We start from the raw sequence: 17,896 nt of genomic DNA, 5'->3' as shown, positions 1-17,896 counted from the left end.
TGACAGTAAGTAAATTAAAAAAATTATTAACATTTATTTTTAATTTCTTCATTTTCCAAAAAATTGTGACAAAAATTTACAACTTCAAAAAACTCACCAAGCTTCTGACTACATACCTTGGACTATCATTTGGGGGTATTTGTACTTTCCTGGAATTTTAATGGCCTCAGGAAATGAGATAGACCTTCAGTGCATCAGGATTAATCAATTTTCAAATATACAGTATATAACATAGTTTGTGGACTCTATAACTTTCCTGCAGACTAAATAATAAACACTGATTTGGGTTATTTTCACCAAACAAATGTAGCAGAATACACTTTGGCATATCGTGCGACCTAATCACCAGGGCTTCGCCCAACGACTGGTTAACACCTGAATTGAAAAGGGCAGAAAGCCTGCTTGTGCAATCATGAATTACTTGCAGTAAAAAGGAAGGACAGATGGGATGTTTTCATCCTGTCTTCCATTCAAGCAGACAAGACAGTCCACATTTGCCTGGGATCTGGTGTCATTGAAAAGCCTCTCTGTGTCAACAAAAATAATCTTTATATGGAAGACGTGGACGTCAATGACCAAATGATGAAGCCGTACTTAGTTTCCCGCAGAGGTAGATGCTGGTGTAAAAAGTTGTCTATATATATATACTGTATATTTCAATTGGCTGTATATAATGCTTTTGTGATTTACAAAGCAACAGGAAGAAGTGGATCCTTCCTAAAATTTCATTACAGGCCTTTTGTATCCAGAAGGTACTGAGGATCAATCACAAATCCAGATGCAGTGAGCCAGCTGCATGAAAAGGCATTTTCCTCATATCTTCCCTGGTACTTTGACCCATAAGTCACCCCAAAAAAGATGCTGTGTCTGTAGCAGACACAGAATAAGATGTGACAAATGTTTTTTCTGTGCCTCCTGTCCTGGCCAACCTGGTCTCTGTATCAAGGACTGCTTCCACCTCTACCACACACTAGTGGAGTGTTAGTCTAGGGTACAGCACAGCACAGTCTAGGGCAGTGATGGCGAACCTATGGCACGCGTGCCAGAGCTGGCACGCAGAGCCATCTCAGAGGGCACGCCAGGAAGAAGAGGATGATGAGTGCGCATGCACCGGCCATCCAGATCTCGTCCACACTGGATCCCCATCAAACTACATTTCCCACATGTCTCTGGGGCCAGGGTGGGCGTGGACGAGAGGAAACGGCTCCAATGCGGCTCTGGCACCAGGGGTGATGTACCCGGGGATGGGCGCGGAAGAGAGGAAGAGGCTCCCACACTGCTCCGGGGCCAGGGGCAACGTGTTCAGCGTGGATGGGAATGAGCTGCTGGGTTGGAAGCCACACCGACGCTGCCAGAGGTGAGATTGCTTGCAGTGTCATCCATCAGTGCCCAGCAGTGTCGCCTGTCAGTGCCCAGCAGTGTCGCCCATCAGTGCTGCCCATCAGTGCCATCCATCAATGATGCCCAGCAGTCCCATCCATCAGTGCCCAGCAGTGTCGCCTGTCAGTGCTGCCCAGCAGTGCCACCTGTCAGTGCTGCCCAGCAGTGCCACATGTCAGTGCCCAGCAGTATCGCCCATCAGTGCTGCCCATCAGTGCCACCCATCAATGATGCCCAGCAGTGCCATCCATCAGTGCCCAGCAGTGTCACCTGTCAGTGCTGCCCAGCAGTGCTGCCTGTCAGTGCTGCCCAGCAGTGCCACCTGTCAGTGCCCATCAGTGTCGCCCATCAGTGCTGCCCATCAGTGCCACCCATCAATGATGCCCAGCAGTGTCATCCATCAGTGCCCAGCAGTGTCACCCATCAGTGCCCAGCAGTGTCGCCTGTCAGCGCTGCCCAGCAGTGCCACCTGTCAGTGCTGCCCAGCAGTGCCACCTGTCAGTGCCCAGCAGTGTCGCCCATCAGTGCTGCCCATCAGTGCCACCCATCAATAATGCCCAGCAGTGCCACCGATCAGTGCCGTCTGTCAATGCGTCCAGGTAGGCAAGTGGTTAATTGCAGTGTTGGCACTTTGAAATAAAAAAGTTGGTTTGTGTTGCAGTTTTGGGCACTCGGGCTCAAAAAGGTTTGCCATCACTGGTCTAGGGTATACAATTCTATGGGTCTCAAAAGATGTTAGGTAGTCAGGAAACTGGCCATCACATTTAAGAGACCTTAAAATCAAAGGCTAGCAAAATTATTGTTCTAAAAAGTTAAACTACAAAAAAAGGAATAAAAAGTTGTTGTTTTATTAAGGTGACGCTATATTGTTACTGTGTTTTATTGTTAAACATGGTTTTATTTACAGGAACCCCAGTCAGCTGCAGGGTGCTGCTCTCAGAATACATACGTCAATGCCTGCAGCACTGCAGGAGGAATTTCTCATCTGCAGTGAAAAAAGTGTATGCCTAAGTATAAGGGACCTGGGTTGGTCAGTGGGAAGATTGCTCCTATGATTCTGCATTTTTTTTTTACTTTTTTGGCACAGATTTTAGTAAACAAATGTTGTTTTGTTGAGTTAATGTTACATCATTATTGTTAATCGTTGTTTGCTTTGCAGGAATGCCAATCCGCTGCAGCAATGATCTGTTTATTCTGATAGCAGCAGGGTGCTTCTCTCAGCATACGTAAGTCAGTGCCTGCAAGCTGCAGGAGGAGATTTCTCAAAAAAAATGTATGCCTAGGCATGATGTGCCACAATTTTTTGGAAAATGAAGAAAGAAAATGAAAATGTTTTTTTTTTTTCAAAACCTTGTGACAAAAAATGAGATCTGAAAAATACTCACCATGCCTCTTATCAAATTTCTTGGGGTGTCTATTTTCCAAAAAAGGGTAATTTGAGGTGGTGTTTGTACTATCCTGGCATTTCAGGGCCTCCAAAACTGTAACAGGTAGTGAGGAAGTGACATGAGGAAATTACACCTTTTTAAAGTCTGAAGGTGGTAATTGGTTTTCGGCCCCCGTACACGGCTAGGCTCCCAAAAAGTCTCACACAGGTGTTGTCTCCATACTCTGGAGAAGTAGCAGAATGTGTTTACGGTGTAATTCCACATATACCCATGGCATGTGTGATAAATATCTCATTAAAGTGACAACTTTGTGTAAAAAAAAAAACATTTTTTGTCTTTTTACAAAAACTTGTGGCACAAAATAAAATCTTACATGCACTCAAAACGTCTCTCAGCAAATAGCTTGGGGTGTCTACTTTCCCCAAAAAAAGTCAATAGGAAGGGGTGTTTGTACTATCCTGGCATTCCAGGGCCCCCAAAAATGTGATAGGTAGTCAGGAAGTGAAATGAGGACATTATGCCCTTTGAAAGCCTTAAGGTGGTCGTTGGTTTTTGGCCCCTGTACATGGCTAAAAAGTGTTTTTTCACCAATGCTCTGGGACAACAGTTGCACAACTGTTCTCCAGTTAACTCTTGGGTCCCTGTGTAAATGTAGATTGTTCCACTGTAGCTTGCAATTAGGCAGGCTGTGCCAAACACTGAAGACAGCCACCAGTTCAGGATTTCCCACTATCAGTCCTGGTAGCAGCTTCCGTACCTCTGTACAGGATGGAGACCTCTGCACTGCAGTTCTGTTTTGGTTTCCATGGGAGACTGAATGCAGCCTAGGGAGTGCCAACAACATCTCCCTCGTGCCTAGAGGCAATTCCACCTATAACAGGCACATGTTATGACAGGCTGCTTGCTGACTGTACCTTCTGTTGCTTATAGCAGCCACATGTTTAACTTGTGTAGCACTACCCCTTTAGGAGTTGCAAAAGATTTGGGTCCCCCTATGGCCCTGCACAGCCAGGCACTATACATTTTCTGTTCAGACTTGTATCAGGAGACAGAAAACCAGTCCTTGAGCTTTGTTTTGAATTTGTATTAGGGATGTAGCACTCGGACATGGTAAGGGGAGTATGGGATGCCCAAGGGAATGGTAACTGAGGTTAAACTTCCGGAACTATATTGCAAGTCCCAAAGTCAAAACTTCTGTACTAGGAGAGCTCTCCAGCCTCTCCCGGTGTACCACCCCAGACCCCAGATAAATCTTCTTCTTTACCCAGCTTGTCTGGAGGAATCCCTGGGCAAGGGAGTCCAAAGCTGCCATATGAAATGTAGCAGTCCTGGGTGTAGAGCTAGTCAGGTTCCCCACCCAAATGCTCTCTCTCCTTTCTGGCCCAGGGGGTGTAGAAGTACTCACTGAGTCCTTCTCCTGTGCTGCTGTGGGGTAGGTGGCTGCTACCAGGATTATCAGCTGGGACGCACCTTCCCTGACACCAGGTGGTCCTCTCTCAGGGGGCCAGTGAAGTCCACAGCTTTCTTCCCTTCAAGGTCCCTCCAGCTGGAGGTAAGCCCTTACCAGCCTGGGCTCCCTTCCAGGCTCCTGCATCTCAGCCTCACTTCTCTTTCTCCCACCCGCACTTTTCCTCTAACTCTCCTACTACTGAACAGGCTCCAACACTTTTAAGGGTGTCCCCCCTTGTCAAGCCTGCTTTTGGGGATTGGCTGAGATCCCTCAAGAATGCAGCCAGCCACTCCTCAGATCCACCCATTGCCTCTAGAGCCTTCCTCCAAAGCTCTAGAGCAGGGAGAAATTCCAGAGGGGCTGGCCTGCAGAACCTCTCAACCCTTACCACAATTTGACCCCAGTCTGGCTATTACACCTGGGCTGCTGCTCAGCCCCTATCTAACCATTGGTGTCTAGCTCCCCCAGCTACCTAGGAGGGTGCTACACTTGCACTAGAATGACTCTTAATGTGCTCACTCTTTATACCCCATGTGACCCAAGTGGCAGGCAAAGTGTAAGGTTGTGCCGGTTACTTGCATTACATCCCTTTTCAAATAACTCCAGAGTAGACAAAAGGGCAATGTTTCAAAGTTTTACAGAATAAAGTGCAAAACGGTAGAAAAAGGTCCAGAACATGGACAGAACAGTCCCATAAACACAGTCTCTTCCTAATTCCCTAATCCCTACTCCTAACCAAGCTATGTGCTGCCCCGGTGTAACTGCAGAGGCAAAGTCCATGTAAATACAGAGTCCATCAGAGGCACTCTGCAGCAGCTGGTGTCTTCGTGGAGAATCCCAAGTTCTGATGACTTCACATCTTGACAACAGACAGTAGCATCCCTGTACTCCTCCCAGATGCAGCTCTCTTTAGGGAACCAGAGAGATGGGCAAGACCATAGACAAGAAGTAAGGCTTAATAATGGCAACAGTAGTGGTGGCTGCTCTCTCTGACCCAAAGATCCCACCAAAAGCCAAAGAACCGGGAAAGGCATTAACCCCTATCATCACATCTGGGGAAGCACTTATCTGGCTTTTTTCAACCTGCTTACAAGTCCTCCTGTGAATATTCAGTGAATCTGGAGTACTCCATATCAACCCTACACCCCATTCAAGTTCTTCATCAATCCTAAAAAGACATCCCCTAGCCTGATTACTGAGGCAAGAGTGAATGTGTCACTGTGTGCCTGGCTGCCTCTGCACTAGTTTTGGTAAAGAGCCGGTTAAATTTCAGTCGTTCCTTCGAGGTTAGCGCTACAATTGCATTCTGAATCAGCCAAAAAAGAAATTGCAAGAGATTGTTTCCATTTTTTTTTCTTGAAATATAGAAACAATTAGATTACTATGTGTGTAACCACTCTTGTCTTGACAAGTCAGTAAAATGCTACAATGCAATCATTTTTTTCCAAGCTAATCTTCAAAAATATTTGTCATATTACACACATTAAAACCTTGTGAGAAAAGACTGATTGTCTGTGCAAACTTTTATCATTGCATTTTAATTTAACCTAAAAACAAAAGAAATGATAAGAAGATGGTTTGATTTTTTTTTTTTTTTTAGCAAAATGTACAAACAGTTGGATTACATGTATGGCTACTTTTGACTTGACAAAGCAGAGAAATGTTACAATGCAATAAGAATGAAAAACAAGGGCTCTAATATAAGAGCCCAAAAGCATGGACATGCAGACTCCATCCCTCTATATTTAAAATTAAAAAAAAAAATAAAATAAAATAAAAAAAATAAAATTTTCTCTTCAGAAATAGGTAGAAATTAGGTTAGGGCCCCGTTAAGAAATCAGATAAGGATAAAAGCTAGAAGAGATTAAGCACATGACCATGGAAAAAAGCGGGAAAACCACATGACCTTGGAACATTCTGGAATATTGGGGGCTCATTATATAAAGGCACTCCGTGAATATATCCTCCACAGTTGGTCAGAGTTGGCCAACGGGCTCCCCACCCTCCTTTCCTTGTCGCAAGGCACTATATATGTGATTTGTGTCACCTTTTCTATAGAAAAGGGGGACTTATTGATAGAATTTTCAGATAGCTGAAGTCCTTAACCCCTTGGTGCTGGCGCCTCCCGGCCCTTTAAGGCTTTCAGAAGCTGGGAGGTGGGGCAGGGTTTAGGGTCATGTGACCGCCGTGACACGCCATCATGGTGGTCACATGATCGGGAAAGGTCCCGATCGAAAGAGGAGATCGGGACCTTTCCGTGAGTACCGAACATGTGTGCTGGGAGTGCGCAGGGTGCGCGCTCTCAGCACATATGTTCTTTTTTAATAGAACGCAAATATGCCCAGACGCCGGGAGGCCACACATTTGCATTCGGTCAGTGTGAAGAGGTTAAAGACTGAGCAAGTTTATTCATGATTGATAATTAAAGTGTAAGATGTTTGAATAAATTATATTGCAAATTTAATTTATATTATGTGTAATTGCCAATAAAAGTGCCGCGGCCAAAACATTTTATGCCAAAAAAGAAATGTAGTGTGTGTGTCATTTTTTGAAATTAAATTATGGTTATTCGGGGAAGAGGGATAAAGTGCGGTCTGCATTCCCATGTATTCTTTGCCAATCTTCAAAAATCTTGCTGTTCTATTTACACACATTTCAACCTCGCTTGAAAAGACAGTACATTTGTCTGTTCAACTTGTATAATTGCATTTTAATTCAACCTACAAATAAAGATTGCATTTTAATTTCACCATAAAAAATTGAAAAATAGTTTGATCTTTTCAAAATCTAAATAAAGAAACAATTGGTTCATTCTATGTGTGCCCACTCCTGGCTTAACATAACAGTGAATAGTTACATAAAAGTCAAAACAGTAAATTCATCTTATTGTAATTTTTTTCTTTTCAACCTGCTAAATTCAACTTCTCTATTCTCACCTATGAATGCTCCAGATTTGCTGCTTGTCTCTACCTTCTACAAATAAAGCTTCTTGAAAAAGGAAAAAAAAAGGCCACTAGGCAGGCGTGACAAAAGCCTCCAAAAAAAGAGAAGCAGCAGCTGCTGTCTGGATGAGGAACACTGACATTGTCTGCCTGCAATTCTAACAGTGCACAAGCAACCGATCCCAGGATCCGCACAATCACACAGCTGGAATCAGCAAATCCACCAGGGAAACAATTTCTGCATTAGACGACCATTAAAGGTAAGATTTTATTTCTATTTGTGATTTTGGAATGAGTTGTGATCTGTGATTGTGTCATTTGTATGAATGTGACATGCATCCTGGTTCCTCTATAGATGGATGCATTGTGCAATTACTGAGATTTACAGCCAAACGTGGGCTCATCTTAATAAAAAGACACTGCACTCATTTGAAGACTTCCTATGACATTGCATTAATAATTAATCGTGTTATGTAAGCAATGCACAGCATATGTCCTGGCTATAAATCCATAATTATCCAGCTCACGGGGAGAGACTACTATTCTCGTTAGATGATAGCGAGGGTGGCACGTTGTACAGATCACAACTCTCTAGGTTACATTTCAGTGATTAATTGCAGCCAGGCGGCTTCACGCTAGGCTAAAAATCTGAAGTCCTCCTGGTGGATCATTAATTATTAAAATTGTGCAATGGCCTCTTTTGTAGCATGTGTACAGAGAGAAAAAAAAAATCCAGCTAGCCATTGGTTCATAGGACGGGTACCATGTAGGCCATGCACTGTTGCCAGGCAACAGCATCTGCCTGATCTTAAATTACAGATGCCTAAGAAATGAACATGCACACAGCCAAGGGAGCGGAATGGTGTACTGGAAATAAAACAGATCCTGCAGTTCTTCCTAAAAGTCTAGGTGTGTATTCACTGTCTAGGTGTTTTTTCAGATGATCTATTTTCCTGCCATTAATAAACTCCTTGGCCCAGATCAGAGATGCTGGAAAGGAGGCAGGATCTGCCCAGACACTGAAGTGTGAGGTTTGCTGAGCAAATCATAGATGAAATGCTTGAAGCAGGTTCTCTGACTTATAGAAAGTAAACTATAAGGGCTCATGTACACGGGACGTTTGGAAAACTCTTCTGAATGATGGAAACTGACTGCTGATAGGTTAAAAAATGTCAGTTTAGCCACGTTTGCATACCGCGTTTATGTGCGTTTGCGTTTAGAAGCGTTTTTAAAAGATAACCTCAGGAGACCTTCCCAAATGCCAAGAATGCACTGAAAAATAGTAACAAATTAACTTTTTCAGACATTTTGAGAGGAATAGGGAGAGCAGAAGCAGAAAGAGCAGTATGTGTTGAGATTACCCATCTTTTCTGGTTGTATTCACTATGGATCCCATCATGAGCATAATGCAGCACGTTCTACCATTTTTTCCTTCACGCATAACCTGGAACTGACTGCACTGGTGTATTAGGTGCTTTTGAATACATGGAAAACACTTTACATGCATTTCTGATGATGAAAAAAGGCTCTGGACAGCATCTGGACATGGAACATTTAAAAAACGCTTGTAAACGCAAATGCTTATAAACGTTGTTGACCGCGTATACAAGCGTTTGAAACGCAGGTAAAATCTACTCCTGAATGCAAGTTTGGTGCGTTTTAAAAAAATGACTGTAAACTCAACTGCCTGTAAACGACTAAACAACATAGTGTACATGGACACATAGGAAAACATTAGGGAGAGTTCAGGGGCTGATGAAAAAAAACACTGAACAGCTCCTGAACGTCAGTTTATCAACCGCAGTGTACATGAGCCCTAACTATATTCGCTGCGCACAAATTCCTGGAAGTACGGCTCATCAATAGAGGGTGTTGTAGCAACTACCATCTGGGACTGGAAACAACACAGGCGAACGTGTATACGTATTCGCTAGCACACCACGGATCTCGATGTGATCCTAAAAGGCCTGACGAAGGGGTTCTGCGTGGCTCCGAAACATTGCACTTTTCTTTGTGATGTAATCTTTTTGGTATAAAAACCTTTTTGGACCATATCGAGATCCGTGCTGTGCTGGAGAATATGTACATTTGACTTATAGAAAGTGCTTCAGATCTGTTGCCTGACTATTTTAAAGCGCGCTTAAGGGCCAGTTCACACTACATGCGTTTCAGTTGCTTTTTTTCTGCATCCAAAACGCACAGAAAGTAGGTTATATGGTTGTCAATGTCATAATTCATATCAGTGTTTGCAGTTCCAGTGCGTTCCGGTTGTAGAAAAAAAAATGTAGAACATGCTGCATTTTTTCTGAACAGAACTGTACTGAAATGCGGTAAAATGCATCAGAAACACACTGAAAACACACCAAAATACTCCAAAATGCACTGGAATGCACATGTCCCTATTTAAATTGAAGAAAAAGATGAGAAAAGTAACTAGAGTGAATAAAAAAACACACTGGAATGCCGCAAAATGCTTCAAAACGCACCAAAAATGCATAAAAAATGTGCATACAGAAATGCATCCGGAACACATCTGGTCTGTGTTTCTATAGTATAAACCGGCCCTTAAAATCTAAAATTGAACCATTTAGTTAGTACCATTTAGGGCCGGTTCACATTATAGAAACGCAGTCCAGATGCATTCCGAATGCATTTTTGCATGCGCATTTTTTACGTGTTTTGGTGCGTTCCAGTGCATTTTTTTAACCCTCCAGTGCATTTTTGATGCATTCCAGTTCATTTTCCCCCCTCTCTTTTTCTTCAATTTAAGTAGGTACATGTGCATGCCAGTGCGTTTTTAATGCATTTTAGCGCGTTCCAGTACAGTTCTGTGGAGAAAAAATGCAGCCTGTTCTACTTTTTTTTCTGCAACTGGAACTGCAAGCGCTGATGTGAACTATGACATTGACAACCATATAACCTACTTTCTGTGCATTTTGGATGCAAAAAAAGCAACTGAAAAGCATGTGGTGTGAGCTGCCCCTTAAAGCGGTATTAAACTAAAAACCGAACATGTAATATATTGCAGCTCATCAGTCATTAGGAGTGGTGACTACATTAGTTTTCTTATATCAGGCTTTTGTTCCCTCTGTTTATACCTGGTGATCTGGTCAGTAACACACTTCCAATGTGCCCCCCACTCTGGGTGAAGGAGCAACAGAGATACCTTTGGACAGTAGTAGCATTGTGAGTCTGGGGGAGAGAGGAGTGTTTAATGTACTAGCAGATTTAGAAACACTAACAAGTTGAAGCCAGCTAACACTTTATAAGCAGTTACAGCAACAGTTTTTTTTTCTTTTGGAATTAATATTTTATATAAATATTTCAAAGCTGACCATTGTAAGCTCCCCTATCAATGTTAAATGATTTTTCTCAACCCTCTAACTACTGCATAACTTGTTCTGCTGAAAAACAGCAGACGTACTGGCTGGATCACCAGGTGAAAATGAAGGAAAGAAAGCATAAAAAAGAAAACTAATGCAGCCACCACATCAAAGAATTGATAAGTTGCAATATAATTAATGTTTTCTTTTGGGCATGAAGTGATTGTAAAGGCTAAAGGTAAAAAAATGCATTAAGGTAAAAAAACAAACCTTTTAGGTGCAACTTCCCCCTGGCCCCCCAAAATACCTACCTGAGCCCGTTCTAGCGCTGTGCCCAAGGGCAGCGGCACTGCTCTCTCTCTCTCCCTCCTCACTAGACTCAGTGAGAGCAGAAGGAACCATTGGCTCCTTTTGCCGTCAGTCAAAACCAGTGATGAGGGAGCAGGGGGCGTAGTCAAGCTGCACTGTGTGTGTCTATTGACTCGGGCTTCAGACTGCAAGAGTGTACTCTCAGCAAGCAGCTTGCTAGGGGGTACTTGACAGGAGGCCCAAACCCTACAAGAGGAGGATCGGGTTGCTCTGTGCAAAACCATTGCAAAGAGCAGGTAAGTATAAAATATTTGTTATTTAAAATAAAAAGATCCTTTACTAAACTCACTATTCACTAAATTCAGTTTGTGCTGAAAACAGTTGTGACCAGGGGCGGACTGACCATTTGGGAACTCGGGCACCGCCCGAGGGCCCGGGGTCAGTAGGGGGCCCCATGAGATGCCCCTGGTACCTTTTCATAGGCTTTTTTGGGTGTGGTTTGAGTGCGGCAGAGGAAACAGGGGCCCCATGATCCCCTGTTGCCCGGGGGCCCCATGAGTTGTCAGTCCACCCCTGGTTGTGACATATAACACTGAAAGCTTTAGGAAAATGACAATTTTCTACAATATTGTGTCCCCAGCCTCTAATAAGACAGCTATCTGAGCACAAACTGAAATCCTTGTTTCTGTTTGCGGATGCTCAATTTCCTTCATAACTAAGCCGCAAAAAGTTCAGCTCTTTTAATGCATGTGCTCATTGAAAAATCACAAATGTATTTGGAAATTAAGCTACTGTAAGTAAGTTAGATTGTACGCCCCTTGAGGGTTAGGGACTGATGTGAATGTACAATATATATATGTAAAGTGCTGCGTAAATTGATGGCGCTATATAAGTACCTGAAATAAATAAAAATAAATAAAATGTCTTGATATAAGCTTCCTGCAATTCCCTGTACAGCAACAATCAGAGGAGAGGGGGGCAGGTCAACTCTAGATACCAATCCAGCTGTGTTTTAGTGCATATATGTTGACAGTGAACATGCTGACAGGTAAAGCCCATTGTCCAATCAGAAGGCCAGGATTGGTCATTGACTATGCTCTGCTTCTGCTGTTGAGAATGAGGTGCTCTTTATACTGAGTTCATGCAAAACTCACAAATATGTTATTAAATATATTAAATATAAGTATTCAGATCTGCCTTGATATAAGCTTTCAGTAATACCCTAGAGAGCAACACTCAGAAAGGGCAGAGAGCCAATCAGGCTGCATTGCACTTCATGTGTGCTGGCAGTGAAAATGCTGACAGGTGGAGGCAGTAGGTAAAGCCTTCTGTCCAATCAGAAGGCCAAGGTTGGTACTTGACTATGCTGTGCGAGTATTCATTTGTCTGTTGGAATTGAAAACATTTGTTTGGTGGTAATGCACGAGGAGCCTTTTCCTTTCTGTGTGTGTTTTTTGCAGATCCTTAGCAGACTTTACTCCAGACTGTTTTCTCTTTGGCAGTCAGCCCCCAAGCCCTCCCTGAGCTGGGACCACATTGAACTACTTGCAGACTCCAACTGGATAGCCAAGGAGGGCAGACAGTTCCTGCAGGCTGGGTCTCTCTCCAGTTCTGGAATGCAGGGAGGAGCAATCAAAGCTGCAGCCTGTGAAACCCAGAACAACAAAAAGCAATCAACCACTGGCTACAGAGAGAGACAAAAACTAAATTTTCCTAACCCTTTTAGGAACCGGCACATAAAATAACTAAATACATTGTAACAATAATATTGTTACAATGTATTTATGAATGAAGGCTGCACACACAGGGGTTTATTTACTAAAACTGGAGAGTGTAAAATCTGGTGCAGCTGTGCATGGCAGTCAATCAGCTTCTAACTTCAGCTTGTTCAATTAAACTTTGATTAAAAAAAAATGGAGGCTGATTGGTTTCTATGCAGAGCTGTACCAATTTTTACAGTATCCAATTTTAATAAATCAACCCATAGTTGGTTTTGTTTATACATGAGTTGCTTTCTGTATTTCTCCAGCAGAGTGCAAGATCTAGTTGTCAAACTGATTGCCAGTTCACTGAACATAGTGCCCGCAGCAGGGAAGGAAGACCATGGAGTGTGAAAAAAGTACTAGGTACATAAATGACATATTTTAGGGTGTACATCATACCTTCAAGGTCCACTTTAGGATAACATAGACCATACTAGGTACTAGAGTGGCACAGCTTACACTGAACTGCCAAAAGATAAAAGTTTAAAACAAGTGTTGCATATTAACAGTTTAAAGTGGCATTAATCCCAAAACCAAAAACGTAATATATTGCTGCTTACCAATCATTAAAAGTGGTGGTTGCATTAGTTTTCTTTTTTAGGCTTTTGTCCCCTCTGTATTAGAGTGCCCCCACTCTGGAATAAGTGTGTGGGGAAGGGGGTACATTTGGACAGCAGAATTGTTAATCTGGGAAAGGCCAGTGTTATATGTACTAGCAGATTTAGATACACTAACAAATTGAAGCCAAACTCCAGCTAAAACTTTATAAGTAGTTACAGCAACAGTTTTTTTTTACAAAGGTTTTACATGACTAAGTGGACTATTGTAAGCACCCCTGTCAGTGGTAAATAGTTTGTCTCAAAACTCTCACTGTTATATCTGCAGGGCAGCTTATTCTGTTTATAAAACAACAGACTTACTGGCCAGATCACCAGGTGAAAATATTATAAAGAAAGCCTAAAAAAGGAAACAAATGCAGCCGTCACATCTAAGAATCGGTAAGCTATTGGTAATATCAAATGTTTGCTTTTTGGTTTGATTTTGTACATAAGTTAAAAGTATTGTGGAATACACGTATCTGTGTTGTTCAGGTAACAAAGCATGGAATAAGCTAGATATTAACCCTCCCCCACAAATCGCACATGAAAAGTTTGACCCAACAAGACCACCTAAAAGATACATTTAAAGTGGAACTTCACTCTCTCAGTGAGAGTTTTGACATTATTTTGCAGCGGAAAAGTTTTTTTAAATTTGATGTTGGCGGTTTACTACCACTTTAGCTATATCATAATATATTTTCAAAAATGTAAAGTGTAATCCAACACCTACAGGCAGTCTGCACCATTGTTTGCCTTCAGTGTGGTACACTTATTTCATTCCCTCTCACATAGATTTCCTTGGGCATGGGCAATGTAATAATATTAAGAGATCTGTCCCAGTGACATAATATAATGTGAGCCATCTGTTCCTTGATTACAGGCTGCTGTAGGGAATGTACTCGGTAAGCTTCTGTAATGTAAATCCTGTATTTCAATCAGTATTTTTTTTATTTGTTACCTTTGGTCCACCAAAAGTATATGTAAAGCCAGAACTAATTTTCTATTAGAATGGGCAAAAGTTTAATTCCATATCCGAAGTCTCCATAACAGGGGCGGACTAACCATTTGGAAACTCAGGCACTGCCCGAGGGCCCAGGGTCAGTAGGGGGCCCCATGAGATGCCCCTGGTACCTTTTTCATAGGCTTTTTTTTTGGGCAAAGACACAGGGGCCCCATGATCCCCTATTGCCGGGGGCCCCATGAGTTGTCAGTCCGCCCCTGCTCCATAATGTGAAGACCCCTCATATTCACCTACCACCAGCACCCCAATGTTCACCCCCTCATAATTAGTCACCATTACCCCCCCATCATGTGATGCTCTCAACAAATTCATAAATTCATCCAGCAAGCTCAGCCCCCATGATTACCTTAGGGATCAGTATATGACTACATTACATTGGTGGTCAGTGTAGATCTCTCTGTTACATTGGTTGTCAGTGCAGATCTCCCTATTATATTGGTGGTCAGTGTAGATCTCCCTGTTACATTGGTGGTCAGTGTTGATCTCCCTGTTACATTGGTGGTCAGAGTAGATCTCTCTGTCATATTGGTGGTCAGTGTAGATCTCCCTGTTACATTGGTGGTCAGTGCAGATCTCGCTGTCACTCTGGTGGTCAGTTTAAAAGCATCTGTTAGATTGGTATTCAGCTTAAATGCCCCCATTATATTGGTATTGAGTGTAAATGCCCTTTTTACATTGGTAGTCAAAATAAAAGCACCTGCTGCACTGGTATTCAGTGTAAATGCCCCCATTACCTTATTAGGTATAGTAAACCATGGCATTCATGACCCTGACCATTGACATTCAATGTAGAATCCTCAGATGTATTGGTGGTCAGTGTAGTTGAACCCATTGGCTAGCGTACAACCCTGGTAGTCAGTATAAATGTCCCCCTTACAAAGGTGGTCAGGGTTGAGTCTCCCATTACAATGGTAGCCAGGGTAGAAACTCATATGATGGGGTGACATTTATACTGAAGGCGTTTATTGGAAATTGCAATACATTTGACAAGCCAACGTATTTCAGGGGAACAGAGACTTCTCCCTCTTCAGGGCTGTCCCTGTATGCTAATAAATGAGGAAGAATCCCAAACAGGTGTGTCTATAGCACAAAGATCAAACAGATGTATGTTTGAGTGTTGGCTGTGCTCATCGAGGCAATGTCAAGAGCCTCAATGCTGCCACAGCAAGCAGAGCTAGCATTCAGACATACATCCCCGTTTTTTAGCATACAGGAACATCCCTGAAGAAGGGGGAGTCTCTGTTCCCCGAAACATGTTGGATTGTCAAATTTGTTGTAATTTCCAAGCTCATCTTCCAACTTATATTTGCTGGACAGCGTGTGTGTTTTCCACATACTCTTCCTAGTTTGCATGTGGAAATGACCTTAAGGCCTACCCAGAGGCAGCAGTCCGGGTCCAAAAAGGGGGCTTACCATCACCCTCTTGCAAGTTGGGCACAAATCATTGGAAGGGAAGCCTTCTCACTCGCCCACTTCCCCACCCACCCATGATCAATGGCTGATTGAGTCAGTCCAGCATGGTCTTCAACCCTTACACAGTGATTTAAAAGGGATTTTAAACTGACCACCAATATAACATGGATGTTTATGTTATCCACCAATATAACAATGGAATTCTGTCCACCAATGCCCCTGACACAATAGTGGCCCATGTAATTACAGTGGTGGTTAGTATAGAGTCCCCTTACACTTGGTGACCAGTACAAATACTGATATTGGTGGTCAATGGAAAAAGCCTGGCTGGAGATGGAGATGATTGAAGACGTGGGGGAGATGTGCCACCCTACTGCTTTAGGCCAACTGTGTTTTGCTGCTTTTTCCTACCTTAGTGCCTGGCTATTTATCATACTGTACAAGACATACCGAGAATGGGAACAAGACAGGCCCAAAGACATAGGTTCAGTATGCCTACTGTAGACATAATAAAGTAGAGAAAATCGTCTCTGTGTTCTGCTATCAGTCTGGTTCTGGGTGCATGGATCTGGTCAGCAATACGATGTGTGGGTGGTTTGCAGCCTTGCCATCCTAAGCCATGGCCTATTTTGGCATTGCAGATATCCAGTCTGGGCACAAGAGGCTCTTCTAAGACCCTAATCTACTTGTTACAATTGATTCATCCTCATGTAACAAGCAATCCCCACGGAGAAGGCACCAACACAAATCATATTAGGCAGTTAATCAGTGTTTGGATTTTTGTGTCTTTTTATTTAGAAAACACTAGATCTGTAAGAACTGTGTTGGAATACACTGTCTTTTTTATGCATAAACACTGCCGTCTGCCTCATCAGTTGGCAAACACAAGACAGAACATACAAGTGGGCAAATGATAATACCACATACTAATGGGTGTTATTAAAAATATTTTTTTCAAACAGAAAATTAGCAATGCAATAGAAAGGGGGTTGACAAAATATATTTAAATCTCCCATAGACTTTGAAGTATACATTTAAAGCTGAACTCTAGGATAAGCAAATATCAACCAAATACAAAAGCCACATATATTTTTACTTTGAAGTGCTGTGCATTTCTTCCACATATGTACAGTATGTCCAGTGTGAAATGTTGAATCTGTGTAGGAACTTCCAGCAATAAAGACTGGTCACTGCTGCTCTCTTTCCTTGTGCAGGGTGATTGGTCTGGTCTCCGCCCATTCCTGTAGTTTTCTGCAGGTACCCTGTAGTGGGTAGGACTTCTGGTTCTCTCCCACAGCTCTGCTCTCTGCAGAGGCTCCCTGCAGCAGTGTGACAATGTCACTGCTACATTTACAAGATAATAACTGGCTTTGCAAAGGCATTCGGCGCACACAAAATGGATTTACATCCTTTTCAGCTAATGAAAAAAATATTTAAATAAAAAAGTTGTGTGCTTTCAGCTTTAACTTTAGTATATTATTACTTAGGTAATATCTGGCTTTGCAAAGGCATTTGGTGCACACATAGTAAAAATATATCTTTTGTAGCTATTGAGGGATCGTTTTACATGAGCCTTTTTGTGCCCAGAGTTCAGATTTAGGCCTCATGCACACTAGGCATTTGCCCAGCACTCCTGAACGTCTTTCAACTGGCAGTTGTAAAGCAGCATCAAAATGTCCCTAAAGCTGCATTTTTGTAAACCGGTTTAGGCGCGTTAAGAGACATTTAGGAGCATCAAGTGCTTGCGTGTAAATTAATTTAATTGGCCATAATAATAATTTATTCTGGCCATGAAAACGAATTACCGCTCAACCACTTATCGTGCCTAATGTTAACATCCGTTTAGATCAGGGGTTAAAATTTCGAGTCCAGACCTACTAGCGGGTCACAAAACTTACTCTCCATCAGTTGCCCCACCCAACCTTGCCCAGATCTGCCCCCAGCCCCACCCCCGGCCTGCCCCAACCCCCACCCCCAACTCGCCCCAACCACGCCCCCTTAAAGCTTATGAAATTACATTTTTCTTTAGAATAAGTTCCAAAATATAAAACTGTACACAGTAATGTATATCCCAGCTCCCCTGTACTCCATTATAGTGATATGACGTGTATACAGCAATGTATATCCCAGCTCCCATGTACTCCATTATAGTGAATACATGTATACAGTAATGTATATCCCAGCTCTCCTGTACTCCATTATAGTGATATGACATGTATACAGTAATGTATATCCCAGCTCCCCTGTACTCCATTATAGTGATATGACATGTATACAGTAATGTATATCCCAGCTCCCCTGTACTCCA

The 17,896-nt window shown here is 42.6% G+C and overlaps 1 protein-coding gene and 1 long non-coding RNA gene across 2 annotated transcripts in view; one reads left to right on the top strand and one right to left on the bottom strand.

Moving 5' to 3' along the window:
* Nucleotides 1-17,896, bottom strand: part of LOC149437172 (uncharacterized) — a 200,329-nt gene that overhangs the window by 170,909 nt on the left and 11,524 nt on the right. The gene's annotated exons all lie outside the window — the stretch shown is intronic.
* The window catches only part of PKIA (cAMP-dependent protein kinase inhibitor alpha), a 45,109-nt gene continuing 34,464 nt past the window's right edge, over nucleotides 7,252-17,896 (top strand). The window contains exon 1 of the mRNA XM_089661016.1: nucleotides 7,252-7,420. The gene's annotated coding sequence lies outside the window, so the exon portion shown is untranslated. The remainder of the gene's footprint in view (nucleotides 7,421-17,896) is intronic.

The sequence above is a fragment of the Staurois parvus genome, unplaced genomic scaffold (assembly GCF_062004578.1).
Source record: "Staurois parvus isolate SC_StPar_1 unplaced genomic scaffold, SC_StPar_1.0 ptg001302l, whole genome shotgun sequence".
NCBI classification, from domain to species: Eukaryota; Metazoa; Chordata; class Amphibia; order Anura; family Ranidae; genus Staurois; species Staurois parvus.
The sequence above is the reverse complement of the archived record's forward strand: the minus strand, read 5'-3'. Positions and strand labels throughout refer to the sequence as shown.